Here is a 23,272-nt window from a genome sequence, read left to right on the forward strand (position 1 = left end):
TGAACACATTTGAATCCCTGGTCTCAGCTGCCTGCAAAGCCAACTCTTACCTTGCCCTTTCCATGGCAGATTACAGGGCCCTATACTAGCTTCTTATCGGACTTAAGTTTATGCAAATAGAATTTCTGCACTTACCACCCCAAGAGTCCTCACTAATACGTAAGTGATATCAACATAAGTGTGCGCTGGCAGAATAAGAATCTAATAACGGTAAGAAACATTTCCTAAGTAATTTCCTCAAATATCTATTGAATTCAAACAATAATAATAGATTGTGTGTCTACTGTGAGCCGGACACTTGAGGGACAAAGATGATTAAAATATGGTTATGGATCTCCAGCGGCTCAAGGACTGGTAAGGGATACAGACACGTGAACAAGCCCATGGCTGTAACAGAGGTCCACAGGATCATACAAAATGCCGTGAGAGGTACACACGGAGAACTGGTGCTTGCCAGAGGGGATGGAGGTAGGGTGGGCAAAATAGGTAAAGGGGATTAGAGGCACACACTTCAGGTCTAAAATAAATTAGTCACAGGAATGAAAAGTACAACATAGGGAATATAGTCAATAATATTATAATAACTTTGCATGGTGACAGATGGTAAATACACTTACCATAGTGAGCAGAGCATAATATCTACAGTTGTCAAATCGATGTATTGGATACCTAAAACTAATTTAATACTATGTGTCAACTAGACTTCAATTAAAAATGAAATAAAAATGCTATGAGAGTGAGTGGCTGCAACCAGGACATTCGGCGGGGGGTGGGGGGGGGGGCTCTATGGAGGAGACAGCCCTTTCCTGAGTCTTGCAGGGTGAAGGCAGTTGTAATAGGTAGAGAAAGATACAACAGTGCTGTGGGCAAAGGGAGCGTGTGCTCAGTACCAGAGGCCCAAACACGTGTGGCATTTCTCAGGAGCATCCGATAGCCCCTTGTGGATCCAGCCCTGGTACTTGGAGGGGAGGAAAAAGAGGATAAAAAATGAACTTGAGAAGATAAATTGGGAGTAGGTGATAAAAAATAATTTTATCCCTTGGCAAGGAGACGCAAAGGTCTTTAAGCAAAGCAGCAGGACAGTTGAGCAACTAGGTATGTGTTTTTGAATTTTAAGAGCAGTCTAGCAAGTAAGTAGATGATAGAGGGGAACGACAAGAAAAAGAAGGCCAATAAGGGGGGCTCTTGTGGTCCAGTCGAGCCCTGAGAAAGGCATGAAGTAGAATGAGTGAGAGAGGATAAATTTTAAAAAAGATTTCAGAAGCAGAATGACCAGAATGTGGCCATGACAGAAAGTGCAGAGAGGCGAGGAGGGGTCAGCCGGGAACACCTCCAGTGTTCTAGCTTGAAAGGTGACAGTCATGTTGTGAATTGGGATAAGAAACACAGGAGGGGAAAACAAATCTGAATGAGCATGAGGAGTTGCAAGATTGGGTCTAATCTCAGCTCTTCCATGAACTCAGCGTCTGACCTTGGATACATTGCTTAACTCACTTAAATTTTCTTGACTCTAAGTTGAAAAGGCTAGGAAACTTCATCCCCAGCTTCCTTCCTGGCTTGAACAGTGTGTGAATCAAAAGACAAAACATGAGCAAGATGGGTCTGGCAAACCTGAAAGTCAAAAACAGGAAGTGAAGCAGGGCGTGACTGAGAGCCCCCAAAGCTGCAAGCCCAGGGTGGCCGGTCCCTTTGATCTTGCTGCACAGAGTGGAACCACCCTGGGGAAAAGGGCACGTGGGCTTGGGAAGGGTATGGTACAGTCTTCCGAGGAGCACGCTTCACAGAAGTCATTCTTTGCTTCCTCTATAGCTCGAAAGTCTATAAAGACCCGGTGGCCAATGGGCATTTAGTATATGATAAAGATGGCTTTGGGGAGCACTAGGGAAAGGAGACACTGTTCAGAAATGACGGTGGGACAATTGCAGATCCACGTGGGGAATCATGGGATTAAATCCATACCTCCACGCTAAACACAAAATCAATTCCAGATGGACCAAAGACCTAACTATAAAAGGTAAAACTTTTAGAATCAAATACAGAATAACTTTATAACCTTCAGAGAGTGATGGACTTTGAAAAAAAAATTATTTTGGGGAGCCTGGGTGGCTCATTTGGTGAAGCGACCGACTCTTGATTTCAGCTCAGGTCATGATTTCAGGGTCTTGAGATCGAGCCCCACTAAGCATGGAGCCTGCTAGAGAGTCTCGCTCTCCCTCTGCCTCTCTCCATCCCACTTGTGCTCTCTCTAAGAAAAGAATTTATTTGCAATAATTTTAGACTTACAAAGGAGTTTCAAAATGGTGCAAAGAGTTCCATTATATTCTTCACCCAGCTTTCTTTAAAATTAACATCTTACATAGCCATGGTACAATTACCAAAACTAAGAAATTAACATTGGCACATCACAATTAACTTTTTGAATTAAAGAAGGACTTTTTTAAGGACGCCTGGGTGGCTCAGTCGGTTAAGCGTCTGCCTTCAGCTCAGGTCATGATCCCAGGGTCCTGAGGTCAAGTCCCACATCAGGCTCTCTGCTCTGCAGGGAGCCTGCTTCTCCCTCTGCCTCTGTCTCTCATGAATAAATAAATAAAATCTTAAAAAAAAAAAAAAGAAGGACTTTTTTAAAAAGACATAAAAACTCTAAAAATAAAAGATTGACAAATTCAGCCATATTAAAATTAAGAATTTCCATTTAGCAAAGAACACTATAAAGACCAGTAAAAGGAAAGATACTAATGGTGTGTGAATATCTGCAACACACGTAACAGTGAAGGATTTGAATCAGAGCATGAGAAGAGTAAGAAGAGCTGCTACAAATTAATAAGAAGGCAAACAACCCAGAAGACAAGTGGGTGAAAGATATGAATAGGCATTTCACAGAAGAAGAGATACATATGAATGGCCAATAAACATACAAAAGATTGTTCAAGTTAATTAATAGTTAGGGAAATGCAAATTTAGAACTCAAAGCCAACAATAGCAAATCCTGGAGAAGATCTGTGTCAAAATTCCTTGCTGGTGGGGATGTAAGGGGGCCCCACCACTTTAGAGGGCTATGTGGCATCCTTCGATAAAGTTGGCTAGACACTCAGGACCTTGTCACTAGAAGTGTAGTCCAGAGACTCACAGCACTGGTATTGAGGCCTCCCCTCAGACTAACTGAAACAGAATCTGCATTTCACAAGATTCCCAGATCCTCCATATGCCTATTAAAGTTTGTGACGCCCTGATCTAAAGAAACTGCTCAAGTATGTATAGCAAGAGATGTCTAAGAGAATGTTTGCAGCATTGTTTATAGTAACAACAGGTAGGAACATCACAAATGTCGCTCAAGTGTAAAATGGGTAAATAACTGGTATATAGTTACACAGCGGAATATTATCTAGCCCCGAAAATGAGTGAACTCCTCTGAGGTGACATAAAGATGAACCTGAGCCAAACCATATTAAGGAAAAAAAAAAGTCACAGAAGATTACATACAATATGCTACCACTTTAATACAGCTCAAACACAAGCAAAACCAAATAATGCATTGTTTAGGAATCCATAAAACCCTGAGAAAACCTTTTTTTTTCCCTTTCCAAAAGGGAAGACAATTATAAACAGTATCCAGACTGTTGCTGATTCTGGTGGCAAAGCACGGAGAGATGAAGAGGAGTGGTGTGCACCAGGGATAGGCTATAATCTAGCTCCTGGCTTGGGGGTAGACAAGCTCGAGGTGTTCTTTTGGTTATGGTGCTTTTTAATATATACATTATTTATATTCTCTTCTTTGTATAATATTCCTTAATTTAAAGGGCATTTTGTAAAAAAAAAAAACCTCCTGTAGCAGCCAGAGTTCTTGATTTGAGCATTAAAGCATCTGAGTCCATTGTAAAGCCTCCATGCAAAGAGAGCAGCCGAGATGAGAGTGCTCTAGTCGCATTAACAGCTAAGGCAGAGACGCGAAAGGACTGAGAGCCCAGGTAATCCGCATGAGGCCAGGGGGCGAGGTCGGCCGACATGGCAAAAACCAGGGTGACCCTCAGAATCATGACACTCCGTGGGATTGGTCAGATGATGCAGATGCCTGTGGCCAAGGGCTAGGGCACGGCCTCTGAGGGCCAGAGACAGCTTCCTCATCCTTCGTGAGGAGGGATCGAGGGTTACACAAGGATTTATAATATATGCAAATACATAAGCCATTAGGAACATACATGTATATGCTGCAGCTAAGCAGTAAGCCCAGCTGGGGTCGACCAGCTAGTTCCTGAGATAAGGGATGCAGAGCAGTCCTCCCAAGGCCAGCACGCTGAGTCCGCCAGGTCCTGCTCTTTAACTGTGATGGGATAAGGCCCCCCTGAGCACAGGCACCGGGACAAGGCTTAGGTAGAGCAGAGGTTCTCATACTTGGCCGCTTGTCGGAATCATTGGGTGGTTTTTAAAAATTCAACCACCTGGGTTCCACCCCAGAGGTTCTGATTAGTTGCTATGGGACGCAGCTGTTATATTGGGAACTTTAAAAACTCCCCAGATGATTCTAATGTGTAGCCTTTTTAACTAATGATGTATTGTATGGTGACTAACATAATAAAATAAAATTAAAAAATGTATATAAAAAAGTTTTATTTTGAGAGAGCAGCTTCCCTTTCAAACGTGCTTGTGTGGGATCACACCGTTAATAAGCTGTCACATCTGGGGCAAACATGAAAGCCTGTGAGTCCCGAGGGATGTGGGCTGCGACCTGCACAGTGGCATAAGGGTCCACAAATACACGGCACGGAAGAATAGTGGGTGCACTGGCCAGCGATCGAGGACGTGAGGATGAGATACAGTTGTTGGGGTGTCCCCAGGAATCGTGACATCCCTTCTCTTTGGGTCAAAAGCTATTCACAGCAGAGTTTCTCAGCCTTGGCACTACTGACACTCGGGGTCAGATAATTCTTTGTTGTGGGGACTGCCCTGTGCATTATAGGGTATTTAGCCACATCCTGGCCTCTCTCCAGTAGTTACCTGTGGCCCCTGCCTAACTTGGGACAACCGAAAATGTCCCCAGACATTACAAATGATCCCCGATGGACGAATCTGTTGCCCAAGCAGGCAGCCAACTGGATAACAAGATGCCAATCTCCCCTTGCAGGCAGAGCTAGTCTGTCCATGTGATTTTTAAAGAACAAATTTATTTAAATTCAATGTAATTAACATATCGTGTATTATTCTTTTGCAGCCCCTCACACTTTATTATGGGAACCAGGAAAGCAAGGGCAGGAGGGCAAACTGCAACGTCCCACTAAGATGGCGTAGCACGGCTCCAGAGAGCTCTCCCCTTTCTCCTCTGGCCTCAGCTTGGGGCGGGCTGAGTTGGGGCTGGTTGGCTGTGATAGGCTGACCGTGGAGGCAGGTTTGGGCCCAGTTCTTGGGGGCTTTCTTTAGAATGAGAAGTGGTCAGATCTCTTTGCCCTCAGTTTGGGGTCCTGGTGACCATTTGTGAAGGAACAGAGAAGGCGCCTCTCAACCTCCTGTTACCAAGGCCATTTTTAAAGCCGTGTCCGAGGTCCTTGCACCAGGCATGTGTGAGCAGGGAGTGTGTACAACTTGGCTTGATATATTAACCTGTCTGGGAAGGAGCCTGCGTGCTTCCCGTTGTCGTAAAATAAACACGGGGCTCTGAGCTCCGGGGAAGCTGGGTTTTGTCAGGATCCAGGCCGATCCACGTTGCCCTCACCTCTGAATAATGAGCAAGAGGCCCAGAACATGAAACTGCTTCAGCAACAATAGCCAGTAAAGTTTGAATTTGAATACTTATTCCAAGTTCAATTGCAAAATGATTTATTGAATGTGTTGCCTGGGGCTGGCACAGAAGCCCGGGCCCCCGGCCTCTCGCGGCGTCCATTGGCACACACACGTGCAGGTGGAGCAGCTTCCGTGGTCGGGGCTGCGAGGCTCGGGGCAAGCAGGGAGGGGGAGTTGTGTAGAAGCCGGTGTAGCCGCAAAGGGGAAGGAGACGTCATCGGCCGGAGCGTGTGGGAGGGACCTGGGCATCGAGGTCTGAGTTAGCCCTGGAGGAGCGGGGTGAGAAGAGCAAAGGAGATCGGTCGGGCTTGGTCTGGGGAAGGCCAGGAGCATTCTGCCTCAAACCTCAGTGTTCCCCCAAATGCCCATTGTTGGTTGTTTGCTTTGTTTTGTTTTTTGATGCAAGATCTCTTTAAGGAGCGCATGTCCTATGTCATTCTCACGTCCCTTAATCCTCCCCTCATCTAGAACAGCCTCCCCAACTGGCAGGCATTTCTAAACAGCATTTAATTAATCAGTAGGAATCTAGCCCCACTGTGTGAATAGGGTTAAAAGATGACAAAAAGGAACTTAGAAATCACCTGACCTGACTCCTTAATTTTACAGAAGAGTTGCCTTAAACCTTTTTTGGAGCAAGATGGGAAGCCAGTCAATCAATCAAGCATTTAACAGATGATTACATAGAGACAACACGACTCGCATATTATCGCTTGCTTTAAAAAAGGAAGGCAGGGGGCGCCTGGGTGGCTCAGTCGGTTAAGCGTCTGCCTTCGGCTCAGGTTGTGATCCCAGAGTCCTGGGATCAAGCCCCGCATAGCGCTCCCTGCTCTGTGGGAAGCCTGCTTCTCCCTCTCCAACTCCCCCTGCTTGTGTTCCCTCTCTCACTGTCTCTCTCTCTGTCAAATAAATAAAATCTTTAAAAAATAATAATAAAATAAAATAAAATATCCTCAGGGTATCTGGGTGGCTCAGTCAGTTAAGCGTCTGCCTTCAGCTCAGGTCATGATCCCAGGGTCCTGGGATCGAATCCCACATCGGGCTCCCTGCTCGGCGGAAGTATGCTTCTCCCTCTCCCTCTGCTTCTGCTCTCTTGCTCGTGTGCTCTCTCTCAAACAAATAAATAAAATCTTAAAAAAAAAAAGAAGAAGCAGAGCCTATACCAAAATCTGTGTGTGCTTGGTTAGAGGTGGGCCCCCTGACCCCTGTCTAGGGCTCCTTCCACCGTCCAGAGCCTATGATGGACTCAGGCACCATGCTGGGGATGAAGGAGGCGAGGCCCTTGCTGGCTTCACCACATGATCAGAGGGCTCACACCGACTCAGAAGGAACTTGCCCCCTTCAGCGGAGGGGGGCTTGTAGCTAAGGAGGCTGCCACAGCTGCCTGAAGTCTCCCAGGAGGAGGAGGATGGACAAAAGGGCCAGAAAAGCTGTCTAAGCCATCCCACATAGCAGGCTGCATACAAATGACCCACAGTTTCCATTGGCAGACTACACTACTACAAATCTCAGATAACTGACTTTGGACAGAGATTTTCCTGGGTTTTTTTCCTCACCCAGCAAGGCAGTCATGACCAGGGGAAGAAGAGCTCCAGCCAGCTGCAGACCATACAACCCTTTTCTGGCGTCAAAGGAGAAGACATTTCTCAGAAAAGTCCATCACTGGGGGCCAGACCACAGCGATATTACAAAGCAGCCTCCTGTGCTCTCTTGAGTCCCTTCCTCTCTGTGCGGTTTCCCTCTTTCCAGCTGCCCACTCCAACCCGGTTCTCCAACGCACTGTCGAAGCTACAAGACCATCCGTGCTTTTCTGCCATCAGACTCCCACTTGCTCAATTTTCTGCTCTCTCTGAATGGTTTCAGAGAGGGGTGTTTTGAACTAATTCAGATGAAAATGACGGGTAAGGTGATTTGCATTCTTGATGTACAACCCCGAAGAAACAAGGTCTTTGAACCGAAAGGCCCTTGAGAGAGGATCTAGGTCAGGGCCTTCCCGGCTGTATTCTGTGGAGCCTGAGCGCTCTGCAGAGGTGCTCCAGGGGCCCACATCAGGCTGAGAGCACTCTCAACAAGGCAGGAAATTCTGCCCTGCTCCCAATGGATCACCTCTGCTTCTATCTACGGGATATATTGAGGTTCCACGATTTCTCTTCAAAACATTTGGCTTTTCCAAAGGAAGTTTAAAAAACAATGATCCATACTACAACATGAATGAGCCTTGAAATCATTATGCTGAAAGAAAGAAGCCAGGCATTGGGGCGCCTGGGTGGCTCAGTCGGTTAAATGGCTGACTCTCGGTTTTGGCTCAAGTCGTGATCTCAGGGTCATGGGATAGAGCCCTGCATCGGGCTCTGCGCTCATCACAGAGTCTGCTTGAGATTCTCTCTCCCTCTCCTTCCCCCTCTGCCCCTCCCCTTACTCTCTCTCTCTCCCCCCCTCTCTCTAAAACAAATAAATAAATAAAATCTTTTTTAAAAAAGAAAGAAAGAGGGGCACCTGGGTGACTCAGTCGGCTATCTGCCTTCTGCTCAGGTCATGATCCCAGGGTCCTGGGATCAAACCCTGCGTCGGGCTCTCTGCTCAGCAGGGAGCCTGCTTCTCCCTCTCCCTCTGTCCCTCTGCCTCTTTGTACTCTCTCACTGTCTCTCCCCTCATCAAACAAACAAACAAATAATCTAGAAAGAAAGAAAGAAAGAAAGAAAGAAAGAAAGAAAGAAAGAAAGAAAGAAAGAAAGAAAGAAAGAAAGAAAGAAAAGAAGCCAGGCACAAAGGACCACATATCACATAATTCCTTTTATATGAAATATCTGGAATGGGAAAATCAATAGATACAGAAAGTAGACCAGGGCACCTGGGTGGCTCAGTTAGTTAAGCGACTGCCTTTGGCTCAGGTCATGATCCTGGAGTCCCAGGATCGAGTCCCGTATCGGGCTCCCTGCTCAACAGGGAGTCTGCTTCTCCCTCTGACCCTCCCCCCTCTCATGTGCTCTCTCTCTCTCTCTCATTCTCTCTCTCAAATAAATAAATAAAATCTTAAAAAAAAAAAAAGAAGAAAGTAGACCAGTGGATGCAAGGGGCTGGAAGGAGTGGGGAATTGAGAAGGACTGGTAATGGGTACAGGATTTCTCAAGGGTGATGAAATGTTCTAGAATTGGATAGACAGTGGCAATGATTGCACAACCCTTTAAAGATACTAAAAACCACTGCACTGTATACTTCAAAAGAGTGAATTTTATAGTATGTGAATTAAATTCTCATGTTTAAAAAGTGAGTGACCTAATCCAAACCTGTCATTTGTTAGCTGAGAAAACTGAGGTCTAGAAGGCTGAAGAGACCTACTTAAGACATGCACACCTTCAAGGAGCAAAGCCCAAAGTCAAAAGCATGTTTCTCATCAGATCCCAGACTTCATGGTAGAATTGCAAGCAGGTAAAGGTTTCCTGTGTCCCTGAGACTGCATGAAAGAACTGACAGCCTCTATTGCCTACCTAGAAGCCTGGCCCTACACAGAAAGAACAAAGGCTCCTCCCCACATCCCTCCATCCTGTAACTTTACCCAACATTGCTGTGATGAGAGCAGGAGCTAGACCGGGATGTGAACACACTGGCCCCGTAGGATTGTGTAGGCTTGTGCCCAGCCAGAGGAGCAAGTGTGGGCCCGTGTTCCACTCAGCAAACCTTGGCCTGGATGCGAAACTGGGTCTACACTGATGCTCACCAGCCCTGGTCCCAGCACCTGCTCAGTGTGCAGCTATGTGCAAACTGCTTCATCCCAAAGCTGCGTTCCTTCTCTACAAAATGCACTTAGTCATAATAATAACGTTCAGGTAACTAATAAGGTAACAGATATAAAGTTCCAATGCAGGCATTATTATTTTTACTACCATTCGAAAATGTCTTAAAGGGTCTCAATGCCCAGGGTTGGGCTCTATTTTGCAGTGGTCACTTCTCGGGGAGAGATTCAGAATTCCATGCTAGACGTGACCTAGACCCACATCTAAAAGAGAGAGGGCTGCAGCAGGAAGAGCTCTCATAGAAGAATACAGTTTGCTTCAGGATATCAAAGAGTTCATTCTTTCAACACAGAATCTCTCTTCCACATCTTTCTGCCTTAATTTTTTAGAGCTGTGGCCAAAGGACCAAGGAGAAAGAAAAAGTCTGACAGGCCAAATTGCACAAGTGAATCTGAGGGTCTGGGAGCGGTGTGGTGTTGGGGTCAGGGCAGAGGCTTCAAGAAGGTGGTGATGCTTGATCTGGCTTTGGAAAGACACAGAAGAAAAGCCCACAGGTGGCAAACTCGGTGGGTGGGCCACAAGGAGATGCTGCCTGGTTGGGCAGAGAGAAAAAGGGCCGAGTTCTTGAGTTGGCCAATGATGGTGGGAAGAACCAACACAGAGATGAATTTGACGTTCCTTAGACCACCTCCAGTGCTCTCAACTGTCCTCCCAGATATAAGAGGGACTGACCAAAATGCCAAAATGCCAACTCTCCTCCCAGATATAAGAGGGACTGACCTGCAATCCTCAGCAACTTGCCCTGGGAGGAGGACAATAACCTCCATCCAAAGCCACATGGCTTTCATCCACAATTCTAGAAAATCAGTTGAATAGATGCATTTCTATTATAGTGAGGTATCTAGTAAGAACCCACTAATTTTAAGGAATTTTCCCTAAAGAAATGTGGGCCACAGTTTCACTTCAGTCAAAAGAGGCACGAAGAAATCCATGCTCGGGAATGACCCAGATGTTCAAGCTCCCAACGATCTGGCGTTCTCGTGAATGTGAACAGTGGGATGAGGAGACGACTAGGGGCATTTCCAGGCATTACGCATGTGTTTTTTGAATAAACAAAGGGACAAAATCCAGCTCAGACTCAACTGGAGCCTTTGTACCATAGATTATTAAACCTCTCGGTAGGAACCATACATATCATGACATAGAATATGCTACCTGGGCCTTCGTTAGCTGCAAAAAGAAGACGTTTGTGAAACAAAACCCAGGCCTCCTATTTGGGGAGTTGGAGAATGTGGAGAAAATCTGCCCTAGCCACCCCAACTGTCAGGTAGTGAGCTTCAGTTTTGAGCAGTTTTTGTGGCAATTTACACTCACATTTATGAAAGTAAGCCCCCAAGTTCCCACGGGTGCACCCAGGGGTGCACAATCAGAGAATGGAATTATTTCTTTGGTTAGGAGAAAAGAACTGCAGAGGTTTGCCCAGGCTGAGAAGGGAGAGTATCCTCTTTCCATGTCAGCCAACGTCAAGTTCGCAGACAGGGAAGGACCACAAACTATAGCTCAAGGCCCCTGAGCACGGGGATTGTGTACATCTCATTGTGGATGGACCCCCAGTGCCCAGCGTGCACTTGGCCAATAAACGGGGCTCAAAAAATCATTGTTGAATTCATGAGTAAATGAAGGATCATGGTGCAGCATTAACTTCAGGTACATACACATATCCCTATGAAATAGAATCACTATGCTGGATCATGTAGAGATAAATAAAATCTATGTGGTGCCTTGAAAGGGTTGAGTACATAATTTACTCGGAGTGTGTAAGTGATCGCAGCACGTATTCCTCTGCCTGGGGAGAATGCAAATCAATCTCCTTCATTTTCAAAATGTCAGTTCAATTGCTTGGACATAGAGCGGAAACATGTGGAGCCACAGAAATGCGGGACTCCAGGCATTTTGTCTGAGAAATCAACTGAGAACTGACAGAAATCTATAACTTGCCAAAGATTCATTTGAGACCCCGGCTCTCTCAGACCGAGATAATCCAAGGACACGGAAAGAGGGCTTCATTAGGCTGCCCTATGATAAGTTAGATCTGGGTGTCTAATAGACTATCCAATGGCCACACGTGGCCACACAAGTTGAACATGAACAACTTAAACCGTGGCTAGTCTAAATGGAGATGTAAATGTAAAATATGCATCAGATATCAAAGATTTCATATTGAAAAAAGAATTTAACATATCTTATTAATAAATGTTTTATATTGATTACATGTTGATAAAATTTTGTGTAAATTTGTATATATACACAAATACATATAAATATATAAAAATGTATCTATAAATATATAAATTTACTTTTTTAATGTGACTACTAGAAAATTTAAAATTGTAGAAGTGATTGATAATAGCCAAAAGATGGAAGCAACCCAAAAGTCCATCGATGGATGAATATATAAACAAAATGTGGAATATACATATATGGAATACTATTCAGCCTTCAAAAGGACAGAAATTCCGACACATGCTGTAACGTGGATGATTCTTGAAGACATTAGGCCAGGTGAAATAGGGCAGTTATATAAGGACACATATTGTATGATTTCACTTATATGAAGTACCCAGAGTGGTCAAGTTCATAGAGACAGAGCAGAATGGTGGTTACCAGTTTCTGGGAGGAAGGAGGAAGTGGGGCATATGGTTTAATGGGTATAGTGTTTCCATCTGGAAAAATGAAAAAGTTCTGGAGAAGGATGGACGGTGGTGACGGTCCCACAACATCGTGAATGTACTTAATGCCACAGAACTGTATACTTACGAAAGGTTAAAATGGGAAGGTCAATGTTGTGTGTCTTTAACCACAAGTTTTAAAAAGGAAAATAAGAATACAATTAGCTGAAGGGACTTTTAGTGAGTTCCATAATTAAAGAAAATCTTCATTTTTTTACATCTTTGGTTTCCAAGTCAATAAAAATGTTTCTTCACTGCTTCTCAAACTTCAGCTCAAGAATCTCTCTACAATTAAGGGAATCCATCACTGATTAGGTAGCAGAGTTTTCTAGGTCACTCAGAAGGCAATTCCCAGGTTCACCCTTCGTGGGCCTGGTGAGCCAGGCGTCCCCGGAGGCGAGTGTAGATGAAATTATGTGAACGGAGACTTCTGATTTGGCACTGGGAAAGAAGGAAGGAGCGTTTTGTTGTTGACAGCAGGGTATACTAAGAGAAAGGAGAGAGATGAGAACAAGGAAGGTTGTCACATGGGGCCCGTTCTTTGCCAGGCCTCTTGGGACTCCAGGGCGAGAGAGAAGTTAAGGCAGAAGGAAAAAGAAGCTTTTGTCAAGAGGACCTAGGTGACACTTGAGCAAAAGCAGGGCCGCTTTGGGGCCCAGGGGACAAAGGTGGTTCAGAGCAGGGGAAAGGTGCCTTCTCCCTCGGCGTGGGCAGGCAGAGGGGTCTCTGAGAGTGGCTCTGAGAGGCTGACCTTGCCGCCCGCAGGGGAGACCAAGGAAAGGACAGTGGAGGGGGGACCAGGGCAGGAGGCACATGGTGACTACAGACAGGCAGCTAGTTTGTGGCCCCATAGGGGCCTTCTCTTTGTAAAGTCACAGAAATATTTGGAGAGGCTTGGCAGGAGGCTGGAGGACTCTTGGGAGCATGTGTGGGAGCGAGAACAGGAACTCAAGAGTTACTGACATTAATATGACTTAATTTGTACTCAGACTGGTAAAGCCTAGGAGAGGGGTTATATTACAAGGGCACTCCAAGGGTGCCCCAGTTTTACTCTAGAGGGAAAAATACCCCGTAAATACCAGAGAATGGTATGGTAAAATAAATTTAAGTTCCCTGAACAAACAAAAATCCAAAGGCAGAATGATTTAATTCCGTTTGAAAGGACTATAAGGAATAACAAGGAGGAAATCCATTATACAGAAGGGATTCTCCTCAGAAAAAGCTCCAAAGCCACAGGCTGGGAGCATTTTTCCCAGGAAGAGAACTTTGACAGAGGATATCGTGAACTCCAACATTTTCTGATAGCATGCACATGACCCTGCGTTCCCGGCCACACAGGCAATAGGACCAAAGATATTCATCCCATCTAGCACTAGTGCAGCTGATCCAGGGCCAACAAAACCCATGAGCTGTGGCCAACTTGGAAACTTACCAGAAGTAACTATATTGCAAATAATGCAAATAAAGAATAAGCCACTCAACAGGGGCATTAAAGCAAAAGTAGATATTGGGAGCTACAAGATTGTAAAAGAAAGGGAACATCCTTTGTCCCTCTCCCCACATTTTCCTCTCTTGTCCAAGAGAAGGCTATACAAATCCAGACTCCAGGACACTGATTGGGCCATGTTTCCAGGGACCTCGTCCTTGTATATCAGGCAGGATTGTTCTTGACTCGATCCTTCTTGTCTCGTTCCCAGGTGAAGGCAACCAGAGGGATGGGGAGACATCTCACGTTTAATATTTTTCTCCTATTCTCCTTGGAGCATTCCTACCCTTTTGATTGCCAATCTATACTTCTAATAATGTATAGAAAATTGATGTACGCAAATTCTTCTGAATTATAAAAAGCAGTAAGTATAAGGTTTGATGGCTCCTACTGTTTTTAGTCATGATCATCCCCTTTATGATCATCATTATGGTCCTTAACAGAAGTACACTAAAAGTCCCCAAATGGAACGTGTCCTTCTTGAGATATTTCCACATGAAAGAGAAGAGCAAGATGATCAGTGGAAATTGAGACATTCTGTTCTTTGTAGAGAAGGACGAAAGCCAAGACTTCTGCATCTCATCAATGCCCACTGATGCTATTACGTGGATCCTGCAGAATCTTGAATGTCTTCTGAACCACTCAAGAAAGCTTAGATTGTGTCCAGTTTATTTGTTTAATGTTAAGTGTATTTCCTTGTATTTGAATTCTTTGTAAATTTATAACCTGCCTGTGGTGACAGAGTTATTTGATTATGGAATGGTCTCTCCATTAGCCAACCAAGCCAGATACACTTTGATTTTGACCCAGAGCACCTGAGCTTTCATGTCCAGCTCGAAAATCCTTCCTGTGCCTGAGCTACCCCATACCACGCGATCTAAGGGGGGGTCCTCCTGACAACCTTCTTCAACGTGTAAATTAAATCAGAGCAAAACCAGTTCCACACATCATTTTGACGTACATCAAAGTTCTTTGGGGAAATCAGGGCAAAAGCACAACACATGGGGTTCTCCAAGTGGAGCTCACAGCCCAGACACAGCAGAGCCTCCCGGGGACCCGCTACCTGCTACAGCCCGGCCCATCCTTTACTCGGGAGGAGCACATGGGTCCAACCTCCCCTCATAGGAGTCTGTTAATTTACATTCTTTATTTCTTATATTTTCAATTGAAAATAATTTCAGAATTGCAAAAAGTTTGCAATAATAGTACAAAGAATTCCCATATATCCCTCATCGGATTCCCCAAATGTTAACATCATACCTAGCCACACTACAATAATCAAAACAGAAAATTAACCTTGCTGCAATACTTCCTATCTACACGATCGACCCTATCCATATCTCATCAATTGTCCCGCTAATTGTCTTTTCCTGGGTCACATGTTGCATTTGGTTGTCATGTGTCCTTAGTCTGGGGGAGCCCGGGATTAACCTCTTCAGTTTCTTGCTCTGTGGCCCCAAATAAAGTGGACACTCGGCAGGCTTTGGGGGTTAGCGGTGGGAGGAGCTGGGGCAGGGCGAAAAGAGACCTTCTGACCAGTGGGTATTCAGGACACTTCCCCCCCCAGAAACCAAAGAGAAGGTTGACTTCACCTCCCCACCATACCACGTGGCCATGAAGCGCCATCGAGGGGCTCCCTTGAGCATACCAGATCTGGAGAAAGTCTTCTGGACTTTCACTCTCTCTTGTTTCAGAGTCCTCGAAGACTACCTATCACTTATTCTTTTTTTTTTTTTTTTGACGTATTAGTTGGATTTCCCACAGAGAAATTTCTCATCCTTTAACAATGCTGTTTAAGCAATAAAGACACCTTTGTCTCTATGTATTCCCCAACCACAACCAGAATGTAATTATATGTCAAAAAGTTATACTCACCATCCCAACTCTCCCTCTCTCTGTCACACACACACACACACACACACACACACACACACAATCTTCTGAATGCCTATTATCTTCTGTCATTAAAAGGCAACATGGCAGAGTGGTTAAATGCTACATTCTGGAACCAGACTGTCTCAGTTCAAAACCCAGCTTTGCCCCTTACTAGCTTTGTGACCTTGCGCCTCAGGTCTCATCTATAAAATGAGGATAGTCATAGTATAGATCATGCATGCCTGTTAGAAGGAATAAATATCTGCAAAGCCCTTGCAGCAGTTTCTTGGATAGTTAACACTATATGGGTATTTGCTAAATACACATTTACAAATAAAGAGGCCAGTGAGACTGCTTTAACCAAATAGCACCCTTTGTATTAACATGCTATTGGACATAAATCTTTCTAAAGTGTAGATTGGTCACATCTCTGATATCGTTAAAGCTCTTTGGTTGTTGGCAGTGGTCCAAAACTGGCAGTTCCCACATGGAATCCAGTCGACAAATGTGTGTTATGTACATAGGCACATGCATGTTTTTTTCACCTCTTATCAGGCCAACAATTAAAATGAGAGATTTCAGGGGCACCTGGGTGGCTCAGTTGGTTAAACGTCTGACTCTTGATCTCAGCTCAGGTCTTGATCACAGGGTCGTGAGTTCAACCCCCGAGTTGGACTCCATGCTGGGCATGGAGGCTACTTAAAAGTAAATAAATAAATAAATAAATAAACAAACAAACAATAAAATAGAATGAGAGATTTCACAGAAAGCGAATTTCTGATGTTTCTCCAAAATTCAGACTTCTCCACGTGGAGCTATTGTCCCCCCAGAACAACAGCCTCAAAGGGAGCTAAACAGCGGTAAATCTCCTGAGGCAGGGACTGGATGGTGTGGTGAGCCACAGTCCCCACCCCTCCCTATAGTTTCACTGACACTGAAGGGCGAGTGAATTGCCATACACGATCCTGCATATACTGTTGTTTTTCTTATAGTAGAGAAATGGTTCTCTTCACCTCTATCAGAAATAGAACACATAGTTTATGAGGGCCACACTTGAAGAAAAACATGAGAGTGCACAGTTCTTTGTAGGCATGACATTTTTTCCTACACATTTTATAAGCAAATTGTGTCAGATTTGAAAAAGCATAATCAAAGACGCCTTTTCGCATACAAGACCTCTTCATTCACTGTCACCCAGCCATAGTAGGTATTCCAGCGTGGGACCCTTGGCCCACAGAATAAAGCACCAGTATTCAGACCCTTCATGACTTCATCACTGTGGACCCCCCTCAAATTTACTTCCCTACGTACACATACCCTATATTCAGCAATTTTGAACTTTGGTAATGTGACTCCATGTCTTTTTTTTCTTTGATGTCTTATAAATGGAACATCTAGCTACAAAATTTTAGCCTGCTGTTCAATCTTAAACCACTGGTATTCATCAACATTGTACATTCCAAAAATACTCATTAAAAGAAAAAAAGAAGATAACATTTGGTTTAATCATGTAACCAAAGTCATTTTGATGATAAATCAAAGCTATATAATCGAGAACAAAGAGTACCTACAAATCTTCAAGCATAATTCATCTTGACTACAAAACAGTAAAAACATTCATAAGGAGTGCAAATACAATCCCATATGCCACACAGTGATTTAATAAACTGACATACGTTATTATGAATTGGAAAATATATGTGACAGTATATATTTTGAATAATATTAGTAACATGCTGACATTTCCTCCTGGAGGATCAGACTATGTATATATTACCAGAGTCATCTTAGCCCAAACAAAATTGATCCCGGTTTAGGAAAGATCTTTACTTGGTTGAGAGTTTCAGAGAGAATGGAGAGGGTGCTGAAAAGAATTTTTTATTTAATGGATATCTGTGGGAACAAGATGGTTAGTAGTGGTATTTTCCACATGTCAGGTCCGTCAGGCAGCGGAAGAAGCCCAGGAACAGGGAGGGGAGGGGATGGAGAGTCAGGGACAGCTCTTATCCTAGCCCCTGGCAGCTGGGTGGCTTAGCAAGGCGACAGAGTATGACAGAATCGAAGCTTCAGTAGGTCCCTGAAAGACATGAGACCTGAAAAAAAAATTCTCTCTTCATATTCACACACTTACTGATGCACATATATCGTTTTTAAGTTCTCTGGTTTTCACATGAGGAACCCGAGTCCCTGAGAATTTGACTTGCCTGAGAATGCACAGCTAGCAGGAGCTCAGCTATTGGAGCTCCAGGGGCTCTGATCACTAAGCCACGGTCGCGTCCCCTCCACCCCCCGCGCTGCAATGAAAGGGGGACATTTCGAAGTTTCAATATTTTACTAATTTTTTCCTCTCATCTTAAAAATTATTTCAATGTTAAAAGTCTATGACTCCTTTGACCCTGGATGACAAATGATACAGAAGTAATGTATGTCTCACATTTGTAACTAATTACACCATTTATTGAGCACCTACTATGTACCAATCACGTAGGTATGGCGTCTGGCTTCATTCTCACCATAATCTTATGAGGTAAGTACTATTATCCCCATTTTACAGGTTAAAACACACACACACACACACACACACACACACACACACACACACACACACACAGAGGTTCAGAATGGTAAAATAACCTGTCCATGTAACATCATTCCTAAATGGTAAAGCCAGGATTTTTCAGGTTTCTCTGACTCCAAAACCAGTGCTCTTTGGACTACATTAAACTGCCTCTCCAAGTAAGATAGCATAATAATTGTGATTCTTCATTGACATTTACAGGCCAGGCCCCGGACCACGTACGTTCCCCAGACAGCCCTTACCACAACACTGTGAGCTACCCGTCACTGCCCCTCCACATAGATGGAACAGACCTTCTCAGAGAGGCTGACTTGCCAAGGTCCCAGAGTCCATATTAGAACAAGGGTGTTTCGGGGTCCAAAATCAGGCTTCAGGTGACCTAGAAGGGCTAGAGGCCTTTTTTAAAAAATTATTGGGGTTTTCTTTAAAGATTTTATTTATTTATTTGACAGAGAGAGAGAGAGCACAAGTGGGGGGGGCAGCAGAGGGAGAGGAGAAGCAGGCTCCCCGCCGAGCAGGGAGCCCCACACGGGACTCAATCCCAGGACCCTGGGATCATGACCTGAGCCGAAAGCAGACACTTAACCGACTGAGCCACCCAGGTGCCCCAGGCTCAAGGCCTTTGGTGGAACATTCTAAATGTAGCGAGCAAGTAGCCTAAATGAGTGGTTTTCAAATTTGACTGCATTTTGAATCAGCTGCTTAGCTTTTTAAAATTCCATTGCCCATATTGTTTAATGGTTACAGAGTTTCTCTTTGCGATGATAAAAAAAAGAATCCTGGCGATTGATAATAATGATCATCACACAACATTGCAAACACATTTAGTGCACTGAAGTGTAGCACAGTTAAAAATGTCTAAAATGATAAACTATGTTGTGTATATTTTACCCCAATAAAAAAAAAAAAATCCATCCCGCAGACCTTAACTGCTAGGATCACAAGGGCCAGATATCAAGGCGATTTTAAGCTACCCAGTTGCTTCCAATGTCCAGCTAATGTCCAGCACCGTGACTTAGAACCGTGCTCCTCAAACTTCAATGTGCCTATGAATCACCTGGGGACTTTGTAAAATGCAGCCTTAGACTCAGTGGTCTGAGGCGGGGCTTGTCATTCTGCATCTCTAAGAAGATCCCAGGCGATGTCGCTTTACTGCTGCAACAGCTGCTGGTCCATGGACCACACTTTGAATAGCAGGGCCTCAACCTGCCTGCACATTAGAACCCCCTGGAGACCATTTCATTCTCCCAGGAGTTATGTGGAACTCCACTTCCCTGGGATGCTAATAGTTTCATGCTAAAAGATTCTATGGCTAACTAAATTCAGGAGAGATTGAGTTGGCAAAGCTAAGGAAGTGTCTTCTCGGATGCTTTGGTGTGCTCATGCGTGCTGTGAATCTTCAAGAGGGAGGTGGATCGTGTGCAGCATTTCCCAGACACATCAGCCCCAGGAACGTTTAGCAGAGCAGAGTCAAGGGCGGCAGCCGCTCCCGTAACACTGCCGGGGATGCTCTGGAATCGGCTTCTGGTGCAGGCAGACACACCTTGGGCCAGGCCCAGGGAGGGTGGGTCTGACAGCAGCAGCCACCAGGGAGTCCCATAAGGAAAAGGTAGAGAAACATTAGTACCCAGGGCCTGGGCAAGCCAGCAGGGTGTTGTTCTACTCATGGTCAAGTTAACCGATATGTCTGATCATGCCTCTACCCCGCTCAAACACCGTCGGGCACAAAGCTGCCCAAATGAAAAAGTCCATACTCCTTCCCCTAGATCAGATTCCCACCCCCCAAACAACCTGGCCCCTACACCTCTTTCCAACCTTTGCCCACTGTTCTGTTCATATATCCCATGGTCCAGCTAAGAAACACTTTTGTCTCCCCATACATGCCTCAACCAATTCCCAGCCTCTCTGCCTTCCCCTGGAGTGCCTTCCCTACCCTCCTCAGCACCCCCACCCCACACATACACCCCAGCTCATGCTGCAAATATCTGACCTTTACAACCGCCTCATCCCAATATTTACCTCCACATGAGATCCTCTGGGAGTCCTCCCGCCAGAAGGAACAGCTCCTCCCCCTGCTTGCCTCCTTGACATTAGTGTCCCTTTCTATCACATCTTGCAGTTTTCTGTATATTTATTTGTCCTCTCTCCTACTAGACCCTTCGTGGGAGAATGCTTTATCTCCTTCACAGCACGGAGCCTGGCCCATGGCAGGCTCTCAGATATATATTGAATTAACTAATGTATTAAGTAAGCAAGCTAAATAGCAAGAGCATGGGCTGTAATGATAGCAACAACCACCACCACAATCATGCCTCTATCTGTGGGGCCTTTATACCTTACATAGCTCTGTCACCAACATTAACCAGTCAAGTCTCACGGATGTCTTTGGGGGCTGGCGGGATAAATCCCATTCACCCTCATTTGCAGGCTGGAGGTGAGGCTCTAGGAGGCTCACTGACTTGCCCAAAGCACCACAACTGGCCAGGAGTAGGGCTGGGATTGGAATCTGGTCTTCCAAATCTGACCTGATTAAACCATGTTGCACAAATAACAACACTTTGGTCCATTCTGACCTTTTCATGAAAAAATACACAGCAAGTGTGCTTTCTGCAGCTCCTGATCCAAACTAGCAGGAGGGCAGGAGGGAATGGGGTGGCCATCCCTGTGGGGTCTCTTGGCCCAAAGAGTCTCCCCATGAGCCCACTAAGCCTTTCTTTCCTGCTGTTGGCACTGCTAGTCCTGGGCCATGATTAGCCCTCTGCCTCCCTCTTCCCCCTGAAGCCTGCCACAGACAGGTTTTTGCCCTGTCTGTTCTCCACTCCACTTACAAAAAAAGAAGGGGTTCTGGTTTTGCTTAATTTTAGTCCTGGAAATGGAAAAACACAGTTTGCTTTTGGTTTCTAACCAAAGGGGCTACAAGAGTTTAAACCAGCTGACACCTACAAGTCACTTAGCACTGCCCCAGGTGCCTGCCCTGCTCTGGCCGGGGTGCTGAGGACCACAGGCTCCGCTTCCCCTTACAGGGCCCTGGTGAATTCCACTCACTCAGACCTGTGCATCACCGCTTCCCTTCTCCTAGGAGGCCTACTTCCTTCTGAAGACGGTGCAGTGAGACAGTATTGCTGATCTGTGAACCCACTGAGCCTCTGACAAGCCCAAGGGGCTCCTCTCGGGTTTCGATGAACCTGGAGGTACATCCTTCCCAGGGCCGGGACTAGGGTCAGGTGAGTGAGGCATCTTCCCAGGCAACATTTGAGGGGGGTCCTGAAAACCCAGTCATCAAGATATAGAATACTTGGGCACCTGGGTGGCTCCGTTAAGTGACTGCCTTTGGCTCAGGTCATGATCCTGGAGTCCCGGGATCAAGTCCCACATCGGGCTCCCTGCTCAGCGGGGAGTCTGCTTCTCCCTCTGACCCTCCCCCCTGTTGTGCTCTCTGTGTGTCTCTCTCTCTCAAATAAATAAAAAATTTTTTAAAAAATATTTTTTAAAAGATATATAATACTTAAATGCCACATCAAAAATCAAGATTAACTCAAGAAAATCCATGATGAAGAAAATATCAAACTTTTAAATAAATATAGGATCGCTCTTACTGATTTTGCTTTTATCTCAGGCTCCCATACGGCTCCACGTGGCACCATTACTAATCTTGTCTTTATTGAAAAGTTTGATATTTTGTTCAGCATGGATCTTTTACACTAATTTTGATTTTTAGAAATATTATCTATGTTGATTACTACGGCTTTAGTGCCTCTTAAATTTTGTGCACAAGGCAAGTACCCCCACCTGCCTCACCCTGAACCCAGCCCCCGTCTTCCTGTTCAAGCGTCAAGTGGCTTGTTTTGCTAGAAACCATGGCACATCCCCAGGTCAAGGCTCTGACAGTGACAGCAAAGGGGCAAAGCCACGTTTTCCTATAGCTTACCCAAGAGTCCCTTCCAAAGTGTTAATGACCATGGTCATTTGGCCTCAAGGTCAATGGTTCTAAACCTTAGCTGTACATTAGAATCACCTGGGAAGTTTTTAAAAATTCCAATGCTCACTTACACCAGAATCTCTGGGAATGGAAAACATTGGTAAGGTGACCAAACATCTGTTTGCCCAGAACAAAAGGGTTCCTTGGGATGTGGAGTTTTCGGTGCTGGAACTGAGATGACTGGTCACCCTAGTTGATGTTTGCTTCTCAGACGATCCCAATGTGCAGCCATAATTGAGAATCACTGATGAATAAATACTTCTAGTGACAGGGAGCTCACTACCTAAAGACAGCAGCTACAAATTCTCAAACCTTGGGCACCATCTGTTTCCCTCCCCCACAAAACGTAGGCTGTGATAGAAATGACAGGAAACCACAGACTGAAGGCTCAGAAAGCAATGAGGGGCAGAAGCAAGTAAATCTAAAATCCAAGAGCCAGCCGGCCGGGAAGTCAAGTTTGGAGGCAAAATTACATATTACTGGGGACAATAAGGTATGTAAGTGATAGAGACATTCCCACTTAGCAGTTCTGGCCCAGCTCATATCAAACCTGGGGTGGGGCAGGCAAGAATGTAGGAGAGAGTGGGAGGGAGAGTCAGCTGGTAGATTAAATGTCATAAGCAAAACCCCAGGTCGGTATCCACATCCAAATATTACTTGGCCACAAACTCCAATCAGCCCTTTTTTTTTCTGACAAGAAAACTCTTACTCTTTGACCTCATTGCTGTTGTGGTCACAATCAGAGGGTTAATTGAGTACAATAAAAGATACATTCGAGGAGACAGCAGTAAATTAAATTAGGGGAAAACATTCCCACGGTTTTGATTTACTTCACAGGAAGAAACAAAATATTGGACATCTTCTATTATTTCACTCTTGCCTGGAGGGTAAAATGCAAGATAAACTTGCAGAAAATTCTAAAAAGGTTGCTATAATCCCTAACCATCTCTGGGATGATGTTTTCATTACTGAGAAGAAAAGGTTGTCTTTAAAATGCAAATGCATGCTTGGTAATCCTCTCAAGAATCTCACCATTTGGGTTCTGGGATTTCTGAAGAGAACTGCAAAGGAGGCACTGACTTTTTTTTTTTTTAATTTTTTTAATTGGGAAAGTTGTTTTTA

Source organism: Halichoerus grypus, chromosome 8 (genome assembly GCF_964656455.1).
Source record: "Halichoerus grypus chromosome 8, mHalGry1.hap1.1, whole genome shotgun sequence".
NCBI classification, from domain to species: Eukaryota; Metazoa; Chordata; class Mammalia; order Carnivora; family Phocidae; genus Halichoerus; species Halichoerus grypus.